The sequence below is a fragment of the Panthera tigris genome, chromosome D2 (assembly GCF_018350195.1).
Source record: "Panthera tigris isolate Pti1 chromosome D2, P.tigris_Pti1_mat1.1, whole genome shotgun sequence".
In the NCBI taxonomy this organism is placed as follows: domain Eukaryota; kingdom Metazoa; phylum Chordata; class Mammalia; order Carnivora; family Felidae; genus Panthera; species Panthera tigris.
Window position 1 is genome coordinate 49,140,010 of NC_056670.1, and position 12,550 is coordinate 49,152,559.

General features: G+C 55.8%; 1 protein-coding gene across 1 annotated transcript in view; it reads right to left on the reverse strand.

Moving 5' to 3' along the window:
* RET (ret proto-oncogene) overlaps positions 1-12,550 on the reverse strand; it is a 52,516-nt gene that overhangs the window by 38,828 nt on the left and 1,138 nt on the right. The gene's annotated exons all lie outside the window — the stretch shown is intronic.

Below are 12,550 nucleotides of genomic sequence, written 5' to 3' on the forward strand. Positions count from 1 at the left end.
TTATTTTTGAGAGAGAGAGAGAGAGAGAGAGAGAATCCGAAGCAGGCTCTGGGCTCTGAGCTGTCAACACAGGGCCCAACGTGGGGCTTGAACCCACGAACTGCGAGATCATGACCTGAGCCAAAGTTGGATGCCTAACTGACAGACACCCAGGCACCCCTACAATTTATCATCTTAATTATTTTTAAGAAGGAACTGAAGGAGGGCTAGCTACTTCCCTGGTGCCCAATGAGGGCATTAGTCACATCACGGCAGTGCAACTTCAGTTTCAGTCTTCCATTCCTTCTTCCCAAAATGCTGCCAGCAGCCCTCAGGAGGCAGCCTATGCCACTATGGCCACAAGGCTGAGTGGCCTTCCTGGGGGTGCCTGGGCACACAGCAAGGGCAAGCTGGGTAGGCCTGGCACACAGGGAGGAACGAATGGGGATCCTGGCACACACAGTGGATGCCCGAGCTTTCAATAATGCGCTCTGGGGCTCTCGATGTTCCCAAAGGTTCTGTCTAGCACAATGCCCAGGGCTCCTGTCTGGCCAGGGACTTCGCACCAGCTCAGCTCTCGAGGTCCACATCATCCCTGCAGCCTAAGCCCTCACCGTGTGGTTCACGGTAGAGAAGGGCAGGAGACCCAACGTGGGGTGTGGTGTTCTCCCTACATACCTGTCCTCTTGGGCCCTGGCTGGGAAAGGTGGCCAGCATCCTGGGAGAGCAGCTGGATGGAGGAAGAGAGAGCTGGGGGCCAGCCCTTGCCTCAGAGATACCACTCTGCACACACAGGCACACCCGTCTACCTTTGTGAAAAGCTCTTCCTCGCACCCCTCGCCTAAGCTCTTGCTATAGTCTAGGGACATCACTCAGCCACCCACCCACCCCCATTCAATGATGGGAAACAGAAGCTGGGTTTCACCTCTCACACTCATGGAAGTGCCATCGGGGCCCAGGTCTCCTGACACGACCCACGTCATCCATGTAGCCCTCTGCCAAGAGTGGGGAAGGGGTCTCTGCATGGTTGAGGTTGAGGTTTGGGAAAGTGAGGTCAATGACTGAGGTCTACAGCCCAGGCAGCATGGGAGCCAGTGGTCCAGGCTCACTCTCTGCACACAGGCCCCAGCCTTCTGCTCCGAGGGGTCCGGGCCCCAGGCTGCACCCTACATGCACCCGCAGCCACCGCCCACGCTTCCACACCCATCAAGGCCAGCTGCAGTGGCCTCACTGAGATGATGGACGCTCCTGCCCAAATGTGATTTCCCAGCTGCTGCTGAGTTAATCACCAGCCTCACTGGCAGCTCCTTCCGGCTTCTATGCAAAGGAAACTGCCAATTAGGTTACAATTAATTTCTTACCCAGGGCAAGGCCTGGCTGGAACAAGATTGGCCACCCAAGTGGCCTGCTGATGACTGTGTGGGGGTCACCAGGCCCACTTGGCTCCAGGACTCTCATGCTGCAAGGTCCCAACTGACTTGGGGGGTGCTAGCTCTGGCCTGGGGGTGACTGGCCAGGACATTACTGGCTTTGACCCTGGTGCCTCCGCCTGGGGAGCTGTCCCTCATATACCCAGCAGGGCACTGCGACTCAGACTTAAACAAACCTGTTATCCCACCTATCTTGAGATCCCTGAACAGAGATGGTCCTGTCCATTTTTGTCCACCCCCCCCACCCCACCCCTAGCCCCATGCAGCACTCTTCTTGTGCAACATTAACCAGCAAGACTTCTATGGTGCACTCCTTGTGAGAGTCTCTGTTCTGAGGTATTTCACATGCATTGTCCCACTGAATTAACACAACTGCCAGAAGCAGGATGATTATGATCCCTGTCTTTGCAGAGGAGGAAACTGAGGCAGAGAGAGGCTAAGTACCTTGCCCAAGGCCAAGCAGACAGTGAGCCAGGACTGAAGCTAGGGTCCTGTGTAGGGTGGTAGGCATGGCCACCAAGCTCTTTTGCTCAGTGACGGCCATGCACACACACGCAGAGAAGCCAGGGCGCTGAGATCTGGGACCCTGCACCACCTACCCACCCGCTTACAGCTCAGACCGATGATGCCATCATAAATAACGATCCATGCCTCCCTTACCTCTTCTAAAAAGCAGGTGCCCCTAGAGGTTTCCTGGTATAAATTTGTTAACATTTCAATGAAATGGGATGAAGGCCCAGGAAAGTGTGACTGGGTGGGAGTCTGCTCAGGCAGTTATCTGCCTGACAGGGACAGACACAGCGATGGTTGCTGAATGCACAGGCAGGACGTGGCAGGGGCCCACCGATGCCAGGGGCCTGACATGTCTATCTCTGCTGGACCAGAAATGACTCTTACGGGGTCGTGCCCTCCATCCCCATTGGGTCCTATTATCACCAAATACTTGAAAAGGTGGAACCAGCAAAGTCTGGCTTCTGCAAGTGGCCAGTGATCCATGGCTTGTACCTCCTGAGGGGAGGGGTCAGGGCAGCTCCTAGGAAGGTAGCACTTACACAGGGTGGCTGGGACAAAGGCACCTCCCTGAGCCAGCAGCAGCCTGTCGGTCAGAGCAGGGCCTACTGGGACTGCTGCAGCTGAGTGGGGGGCCGGAAGGCCATCCTGTGGTCTGGACGTGCTTCTTTGTTAGGTCTGAGAGGAACACCAAGGGACCTCTCAAAGGAAGCCCCTTTCCTCAAGGGCTGAGCGAACAGGTTTGCCCTCCTGCCCCCAGCACGCACTCCCTCCTATGTGGGGCAGGCTTGGGATGTCACAGTGCTCCCACTGGTAGCCCCCCTCAGTCCCTCCCTGTGGCTTTGGGCTGCCCCCTCCTCTCCCTACTCCTGCTGTAAGCAAGGGCAGGTGCAGTCAGAGTGAGCAGCAGGCAGGACCCCGAGGCAGGGCCACCACGATGGAAAAGCTGGGTTCTCTCTGGGGATGTGGGGTTCCAAAGCAGGCCTAAGGGTCTGCTCTGCTGGGAGGGTAAGCCTCTGAGAGAGGCAGGTTCCAGCACAGCATGGACCTGGGGCCAGGCAAGCCTAGGGCTGGGGCACATGCACCTGCATTTGGCTGTTGTTATCAAGCCTACTGGAGCACCAGACCTCTAAGGCCTCAACTTCAAGAGTAAAAAGGAGCCTAACTGCAGGGCTGGAGAAGCTGTATGGAGATGGGGTCATGGCAGGCAAGTCCTCAGTTGATGCTTCTCACATGTGTGACAACTCATGGCTCCCTCTGGGCCTCAGTTTCCCCATCTATAAAATGATAAGGTTGCATCCGATGCTAAGGCTCCTTTAAATTCTGATTCTCCTATGAGTCTATGTGATGTTGGTGCAGAAGCATTCACTGCATGAACTTCCTGACCCGGGACCAGGAGGCAGGATGGTGGGCATATTAGAAATTGGGATGGGCTTTGACCTAGGTGGCCTCTGGGAGGGGAGTGGGATATGGGATGGAATAGGATTAGGATCACAGGTATCTCCCTAGGCCACCAACGGTAAGGCAAAAAGACATGGGCCTAGATCCAAAGGAGAGATTTTAGTGCAGTACAAGGAAGCAGAAAGACAAGGGCAGAGCCGGGCCCAAGCCCACGCTCCTTCACTGCCTCGCTGTGTGACCGGCCTGGCAATTGCCTCTCTGGGTCTGTTCCCAGCTGTGAACTGGGACAGGAACTCCTCTTTGGAAGCACGGCTGGGACAGACCAGGCATACAGCACCTGCTGACTGAAGCCGGTTCTCCTCTGTTCTCTCTCTGCATTCCTGGTTCCCCAGTCTGGAATCAGATCTGCCTGGGGCCCACAAAGCCTTCCAGCCACTCTTCAGTCAAGGCCTTGTGATGCCCATGCCACTGCCCAGCCCTCCTGCAAGGCTGAGCAATGCCTCGGTACACACTGCTGTCCCAGGAAAATGGCTTCAAGGGACTGGCAGCATGACATCACAGAGCTACAATTACGGTAATCAACTTACACCGGATCTGCCTGGTTATTTTTAGAGTCAGGATTGAGGTTTAGCAAGACAGGGCAGCCCTGGGTTCCCCTGCTGCTGAGTCCTGGCTTGTCAGGTGGGCTGGGTGGGCTGCTGATTCCTGGCACCACTCCTTTCCCTGGTCCTTCACAAGGTGATTTCTGGGCGTGGGCGTCACACACACAAGTTGTGACTCCATTGCCTCTGGGGCATTCGAGCCTAAAGTGGCCTCAAGGTCCAGGATTTCTGAGAATGTCCTCAGGGTCCCAGTGGGGTTATGGTGACTCAGCCTCCCACCTTGAACATCAGATGAACCCACATCCTCCTCAAAAGGGATCTGGGGCTCAGATACCAACAGAAATGCCACTGACACAATGAAATGCAATGACACAAAACAGCTTCTTAGCAAAACTTGGTGGAGATTTGGTGAAGCAAGGTAAACCCAACAACAAAAAGACACCCCACCCAATTAAAACATGGGCAAAGGACCTGATTAGAGATTTCTTCAAAGAAGATACAAATGGCTAATGAGCACGTGAAAGGATGTTCAACATTGCTAATCATTAGAAAAATGCAAATCAAAACTACAATGAGATACCACATCGTACCCAGTATGCTGGCTATAATTAACACAAAACAAAACAAAACAATCCAAAAAATAACAAGTGTTGAAGATGTGGTGAAATTGGAACTCTCCCACGCTTCTGGTGGGCATGCAAAATGGTGTAGCTGCCATGGAAAACAATTTGGGAATTCCTCAATAAATAAAACAGAATTACCATATGGCCCAGCAATTCCACTCCTAGGGACACACCTAAGAGAAGTGAAACCAGGGACTCAAACAGGTATTTGTACGTGAATATTCACAGCAGCATTATTCACAATAGCTAAAAGGTGGAAATGAACAGATAAATAAACATGATATTTACAATCCAAGGAAATATTACCCTTACAAAGAAATGAAGCACTGATACATGCTACAATGTGGGTGCACTTTGAAAACATCATGCTCAGAGAAAGATGCCAGATACAAAGTTCCATTTATGTGAAATATCCGAAGTGGACAAACCCATAGGGACAGAGGCGGAGCAGTGGTTACCATGGGCTGGGGGCTGCAGGGATACACGGCAGTGCCTAAATGCGTTTGGGGTCTCCTTCTGCCTCGATGAGACCATTTAGGAACTACATAGATGTGATACCTATGCAACATTGTGAACGTACTGAATGCCACTGAATTGTTCACTTAAAATGGTTGATTTCATGTTATGTGAATTTTACCTCACCAAAAAGAAGCAAATTGTAATTATTTGCTACCCTTCCCTCAGGCAGATGCTGGGCAGGACACAGGCCCTGGCTGTGCTGACCAGGAGAACTGCCATGGAAGAGTCCGTGCGCAGGGGTGCCGTGTCGGGAGCAGGGGTCCCCGAGAGTGTAGGCAGGTGCTCCGGTGTGTGCCCTCCCACCCGCCATGCCCTCCTTTGTACTCTGGGCCTCTCTTGTGGAGAGAAGGGCCACGTGATGGGGTTCTAGCCTGTGGAACATGGGCAGAGTGCTGCGGGTCCCTCCAGGCCTGGCTCTGTGCCCCTCCTTGAGCACACAGCTGGGCATAGAGGGGCTAGCAGGAGGGACCATTAGTAGGAGACAAACTGGCTGTGTTGAATCACTGAGGCTGTGGGGCTTTCTCTTACCAAGTGCAGTCTCACCTGCCCTCAAAGATAGGAGTCGGTGGGAGGCTTGGAAGCAGAGAATCTTCGAGTGGGTTCTCACTCAAGAGACTTCAAGGCTCTGTGGAGTCATGTCTGTGGTCCTGCTGGATGAATCTCCTGCAAAGACCACCCTGCAGGTTGCCTACCTGACGTGGGTCATCCCTCTGGTGGCAACACCCATCTGCATAGGGCTAAGTGCATGTTAACCCTGCCTCCAGAAGTGAGGAGATGGAGGGTGGCTACCCCACTAAGTGGCTGCTGGAATGGTGCCCTGCTCCCCAACTCCACCCTTTCTCCTCCCCGGAAAGGACAGAATGCAGAAGATGCCCCACAGCCAGTGTTGGGAGGGCAGGACGGGGGAGCAGGCAAGGAGAAACCCGCACCCACCCAGGAGCAGCCCCAGCTTCTGTCTTGAACCATTTCACTGTTTCTGTGTCTTTGCTGGTTTCACCAGCAAGAGAAATTGAGGGAACAAACTCTTTAGACTCTTGGATGGCCCCATCACTCTGCACACGTCCAGGTCAACACCCTCACACACCCCACCCCCAGGTCCTGGCACACAGAGTGCACATTTCCCCCAGCATTTTGTAGGTCATTAATGATTTGGGGCCATTAATCACATTTTTTCTTTTCCCCCTTCTGGAAGGCTGAGAATCACTGCAATTTTCTGGTGATCACACAGCCACCTATGGGACACTGGAACCAGCTTTGGTGGCTACTAGCTTGCCAGGGGCCTTCTAACTTATTTTTAGCAGCAGAACCCTTTCTCCAATCCGGCTGGTGCTTGCGGCAGGGCTCAGAGCTTCGACACCCCTGCGGTCCCTTCCCCCTCCCCCACCCCAGCCCCCCAGGCCATACTGCTCTCTAAGCACTTCTGGAGCCCTGGGCCCTGCAGATCACAGACATCAGCACCCCATGTCACATAGGAGCAAAGGCCCAAGATGGCCATGAGGTACAGCCGCCAGCGCCTGAACTTGGGAAGAGGGCTGGGGCCCTAGGACCCAGGCCTACGGGGGCACAGGCACCTTCCCTGAGTTGGGCCCAGAACTGAGCCCTGCCCAACACAGAACTCTAGCCTTGCCCTCCCCCACCCCCCCGGCTTTGATATTGTCATGGACAACTTGCACTAGCCAGCCCACCAGGTGGGCACACACCTGTTCAAGTGCACAGGTGACCTCTCCGCAGCGGCACCCGGACTGCTGTACTTTGTGGAGCCACTCATAAGGCAAAGGCAAACAGAGGTGTTTGCTCGTGGCTGGCCACCTGCTCTCCTTGGGGGCCCAGGTGGTGCCTAAACTGTCTCCCTCAAGGTCCTGTTAGTGTCACCTACCCCCACAACCGCATTTTCTAGGGGCATCAGCTCCAGCTGAGGAAACAATGGCACACTGCTGCCTCCTCTTGTCCCACCCCCTCCTGGCCCAGAGTCTCAGAGGGGACAGTGCAGGGGTGCACCGGCTTCACAGCCTCCAGCCTCAGGGACAAAGGGAGGTCCCAGGGGCCCCTACAACCGCACAGCTGTGAAGTCTGAGCTTGATGGGAGCCCAGGCCCTCATCTGGTCCCAGAGCTCAGGAAAGGTGGATGGTAGGAGGATCAGGAGGGGAGGGAGGGCAGGAGGGCCCAGTCTACAGGGCTCCCAAGGGTCTTGGAGTGTTGGCCCAAAGAGGGGTCTTCTAAGGTCTTCTGAGGTGAGGTGGAGCCCTGCCTCAGAAGTCACAGTCTCCCTTAAACCCTCAAACACCAGGCCTGGACTGCCACTCTGGGGCTGGGAAGGGAAAGTCAGGTGGGCTCTGGGAGGCCTGGGCATTTCCACCCCTTCAAGCCTCTCAGGAGCGCCCTCCCCAGGCCACCAGAGGGCCACGCTGGGTGTGGCCTCTCTGAGTCCTACTGACCCCACAGCCTTCTAGGGGCTGAAGCACCCCGACCCACAGAGCACGGAAGAAAGGCCTCAGAGACCTATGGGAAGCTGAGGAGAGGGAGCAGGGAAGAGGAGGGAGCCCAGCAGGGATGCATGATCCCCTGCTGTCATAACCACACTGCAGCCCATAGCTGGGAGGGCCACTTGCCTGCCTGGCAGCCCAGTGCCCTCCCCTCCCCTGCCCTTCAGGGGGCAGGGTGCTCCTGCTGAGCACCTCTGAAATCACACACATGCTTTTGGGGTAAGTGACAGCTTAGTGCTTCCTTTACTGCCTGTCCCTCCCTGCACAGTGACAGCTCTGAGGTCAAAGAGCCCTTCTGTTGTCTCCCCAGGGGCATCCCCAGCCCTGGAGAAGCTCTCTAGGCAGCAGGCGGTCCCTCAGGGAGTGTCTGTAGATCACTATTACTATCACTATTAAACCACTCACTCGGAGAAACTGCAGAAATGAGGCAGAGGATGACACCAGGAGGAAGGAGAGGGAATGGGGAAGAGGAAAACACAGGCAGGAGAAGGAGGACATGGGGAAGAGGAGGAAGACATGGAGAGAAGGGCACTGGGAGGAAGAGGAAGATATGGGGAGGAGGAGGACATGGAGAGAAGGACACTGGGGAAAAAGAGGACAACAGGAGGAGGAGGAGGTTATGGGGAGGAGCATGAGGACTCAGGAAGGAGGAGGAGGACACGGGAGGAGGGTACACAAAGGAGGAGGAGGATATGGGGAGGAGGATGAGGACACAGCAAAGAGGAGGAGGACATGGGAAGAAGGAGGATGTGAGAAGGAGGAGGAGGACATGGGGAGGAGGATGTGGAGAGGAGGAGGACACAGGAAAGAGTATATAGGAAGGAGGAGGAAGACACTGGGAGGAGGAAGGCATGGAGAAAAGGACACGGAGGAGGAGGACACAGGGAGGAGCATGTGGGGAGGAGGAGGACACGGGGAGGAGGAGGAAGACACAGGGAGGAGGAGGGCATGGAGAGAAGGATATGGATGGGAGGACGACACAGAAGAAGGAGGACACAGGGAGGAAGAGGGCATGGGGAGGAGCATGCAGGGAGGAGAAGGACACAGGAAGAAGGAGGACCTGAGAAGGAGGAGGAGGACATGAGGAGGAGGAGGACATGGGGAGGAGGAAGAGTCTATAGGAAGGAGAAGGAAGACACGGGGGGAGGAGGAAGGCATGGAGAAAAGGATATGGGGAAGAGGAGGCCATGGGGAGCAGGCCATGGGGAGGAGGATGTGGGGAGGAGGAGGATGTGGAGAGAAGGACATGAGGAGGAGGAGGACACAGGGAAGAACATGGGAGGAGGAGGACACGGGGAGGAGGAGGAGGGCATGAAGAGAAGGACATGGGGAGGAGGAAGATACAGGGAGGAAGAAGACACAGGGAAGAGGAGGGCCACAGGAGGAGGAGGACATGAGGAAGAGGAGGAGGACATGAGGAGGAGGAAGAGGACATGGGGGACCTGAGCTGAGTGCTGCCAAGGTCAGGAGCCAGAGCAGGGCCCTCACATAGGAAATGTCCCCCCCACACCCACAGGAAGGGGGAAATGGTTCCGCAGCAGAAATGCAGCCACTTCCACAGGACAGAAGGAAGCACTACTATGGGAGTGGGGGAGTGCCTCTCCAACTCTGTGCTTTTCCTGGGTACTGGTTGGGCACTTTCTCCTCCCAGTGTGCCCTGGAGCCCTGGGGAGGAGAGCCCGGTCGTGGATACGGAGACACACTTGTACCCACACCTCCTGAAGCCCCACACCCCCCCACCCCCGCCACCTCGGCACAGTAGCTTCTTCGGTCAGGTACTGCGTCCCCAGGCAGAGGGTGGGTGCAGAGGCTGCACCCTCACAGAGACCCCTTTCTGCCACATAAGAGCACACACACCCCTCTCCTGGGGCCGGCTATGACAGGGCCATGCTTGGTGGCTGTCTCTAGACCCATGAGACTCCCAGACATCAGCTAAAGCAATGGTCCAGCCAAAGAAATCTGCCACGACCCAGATGAGCTTCTGTTTCGAGCACAGTGCCACACTTCCCTCCCATGCCACTTCCCTCCCTGCTGGAGCCCCGAGCAGGTGAGTCACTGGTGGGCGAGCAGGCTCAGGGCTCCTTTCCCTTCCCAGGAGCCCTCCTCAGCCCCATGCCTGGTCCCCACCACCACTGGCTCAGAGAAGGCATTTGCCAAAAGGCGTAGGACTAGGGGCGAGGAGTCACTAAATCTCCTCCATAGGCTGGAGTCCACAGGTGATGTGGGGCACGGCTTCCTCACCTGCGAAATGGGATACCAAGGCCATGTCCTTCAGGGTTTCGGGAGGTTACAGGAAGCTGGCAGATAGGCAGTGCTCGGCAGAGGACCAGCAGGCTGTGAGTTCCCTGGGGTGGCTCCTCCTCAGCCTTACCCAGTTAAGACCAAGGACAGAGGAGTCCTCCCTCAGGTCACAGAGAGGGGTAAGGCCTCGGGGGAAGTGGCAGCTTCCGGGCCTTCCATTCCCCCTGGCACCCTGGGCTCCATTTTAACAGATACCATAATTTTTAATTAGTTTTCTCTTCCCCTGGCTAAAAGGCCATTAGCTCCCCATTAGGTGAATGCATCCCATTTTCTTCACACCATCAAGGAAACAGCGATTTACTTAGCCATCCCTAAAGCAATTCTGCAGAATAAAGGCAATTTAGCGATGGGCTCAATAAACTTCCTCATTTGCTGTTTGCAGGCCCCACCCTTAGGAGCCCACCAGCTAGCCCATCCCCTGTGTTCTTGGGTAGGCTGGGCCCTGGTAGGGCCCAGGGCAGGCATTGTGGGATGCAAGCAGCTCCCAGAGGTCAGAGAGGCATAGTGGGGATGCAGGCTAGGGTGAAAGAGACGGAAGGCAGGGGTCCAGGTCAGCTGGTGAAGGAGGACATGTCTTTTACTAGGCCCCGGCCAAAAAGAGGGAGGGTCCAAAAGAAAGTAAGAAGTAGGTGAGGCAGCCTTCCCAGCATGGCTGCTCTGACATCTGCTGGTCCAGGCATAAGTGGCCTGCCCAGGCCACACTACAGAGGGCCGGGCCTGGCATCCTGGAGGGGAGCATGCCAAGTCATGGCAAGTTCTTCCTTCTTTGGTGTCAGGGGCTGAAAGTCCCAGGGGTCTGCAGGTAGAGACGGCAGGTCCGTCCTTGACGCCACGGGTGCTCAGCAAAATGGCACCCAAGGAGACAGGCGAGAAAGACGAGAGATGTGAGGCCTGCTGAGGAACTCCAAAAGTCGGGGAAATGGTGCTACCCGGGGAGTCAGGCTGGGAGAGCCCTGGGCTGGGACTTAACTGCTCATCCATGCCCCAAGGGTGGCTGCACCTGTGTTGAGCAGCAAAGTGCCAGAGACTCTCCTGAGAACAAGTCTTAGATGGAAGTTCCCAACTCTGGTTCCAGGATCCCCGGGGCCAATGGGCTGTGTCCCTGAGTGTATGAGGGGGTGAAGGGCAGGGGTTCCTATGTATATATGTGAGGTCCCAGTACATGTGAGTGACAGGGGCTGGGTTCCCTGGGTGAGGGTGGAGTATGAGTGGGGTTAGGCCTCACTCATTGTGGGAGCGTGTGTGTGTCCATAGGTGTCATGATCACATTATCCTTGAGAAAGGGCAGGAGCATGTCTAGTGATGAGCATTATGAGTGTGTGTGTGTGTGAGAGAGAGAGAGAGAGACACCCTGTGGGTGTGCACCCATGCATGGACACCAGGATGTGAGAGAGGAGTCTGTGTCAGCACCTTTCTCTTAAGGCATATGCGGTCACACACAAAGACACTGTGCACATGTGGAAGGGGAACAAGTTTCAGGGGTCTGTTTATTATGTCCCATGGCCTTGCTCCGGGCATCCCCGTCCCCTGCTTCTTGGCCAGCCCTGAAGCAGCGGGGCTCCTTCCGCTGTGCTCTGGTTTAGGCCACTGCCTCTTCATCTGGGTCACCTCCCTGCTCCCATCCTGTCAGTCTCCCAGCACAGAAGAGAGCTTCCTGCCTTGGGGAATTGTCTGGCCACAGGGGGAAGGTCTCATCCTCTAGAGACGCAGCACATCCCCTGAGCCATAGGCCTGGTCACCGGAATGCTGCATCCACAAGAGGGCGCCCAGAGGCTGAGCTGCTCTCAGCCTGGGTGGGTCCTGGAGCAGCATCAGGGCTCATCCGGTGCAGCTCAACGAGAGCCAGGCTCACGAGCTCCAGGAGTGCTGCTTCAAGTGAAGGGTGCCCATGTGCCTCTCCAAAGGTCCCAGATGTCTCCTGTGGGTGCTGCAGGCCCACTTCTCCACCCTCAGCACCAGCCAATCATGGCACCTTGGTCATCCCAAGGGAAAGGTGGGCGGGGCGGGAGGCTCACTTGCCCTGGACTGGAGAGTCTGGCCACCAAATTGCGTGGGCCAGAGGTGTAAAAAAGCCAACTACATCCACGCCAAGTGCCACAGGTTGACTCTTGCAACCTGGGCCCCACAGTCTAGCCCTTGAAGCCTTTCCAGGCACCCCAGTTAAGCTAATGGCTGTGGAAGAGCACGTACAAAGTTGCAACTCAGAGTTACAAGAGATCTTCAGAACATTCTGTTTGTGTTTACTTCTGCCCTGACTGCAGCTTCCTAGGGGTCCTCCCCCTGCAACCCAATGACCCCAGAGTCCCAATACCGGAAACAGGCTCCCTCCACTACATTCCTCCTCAGGGCAAGGAAAGAGCTTCTCTCCTGCCCTCCCCATGTCAGGCTGGGAACCCATTCTGGCTTCAGTATCTACCAGTGGAACCCAGGATCCAGTCACACAAATGAAGCCTTGGGGCAGGCCTGTGAACCCAGAGTCAGCAAGACCAGGGGCTAGAGGCAGGGGACCACCGCCTCTTCTGTTCCCAAAGGCCACAAGGAGGGAAAGTCCTTTGTAAGCAGTGGGGGCGGGCAGGCTTCCCTGTCAGAGAGAAACTTGGTGCATACAAAAGCACTGAAGGAAGAGATCAAATCAGGACTCTTCCAGGAACACTAAAATGTATGGCCAAAGGGATCAAAGATTCTATGGCCTTAGGATTCA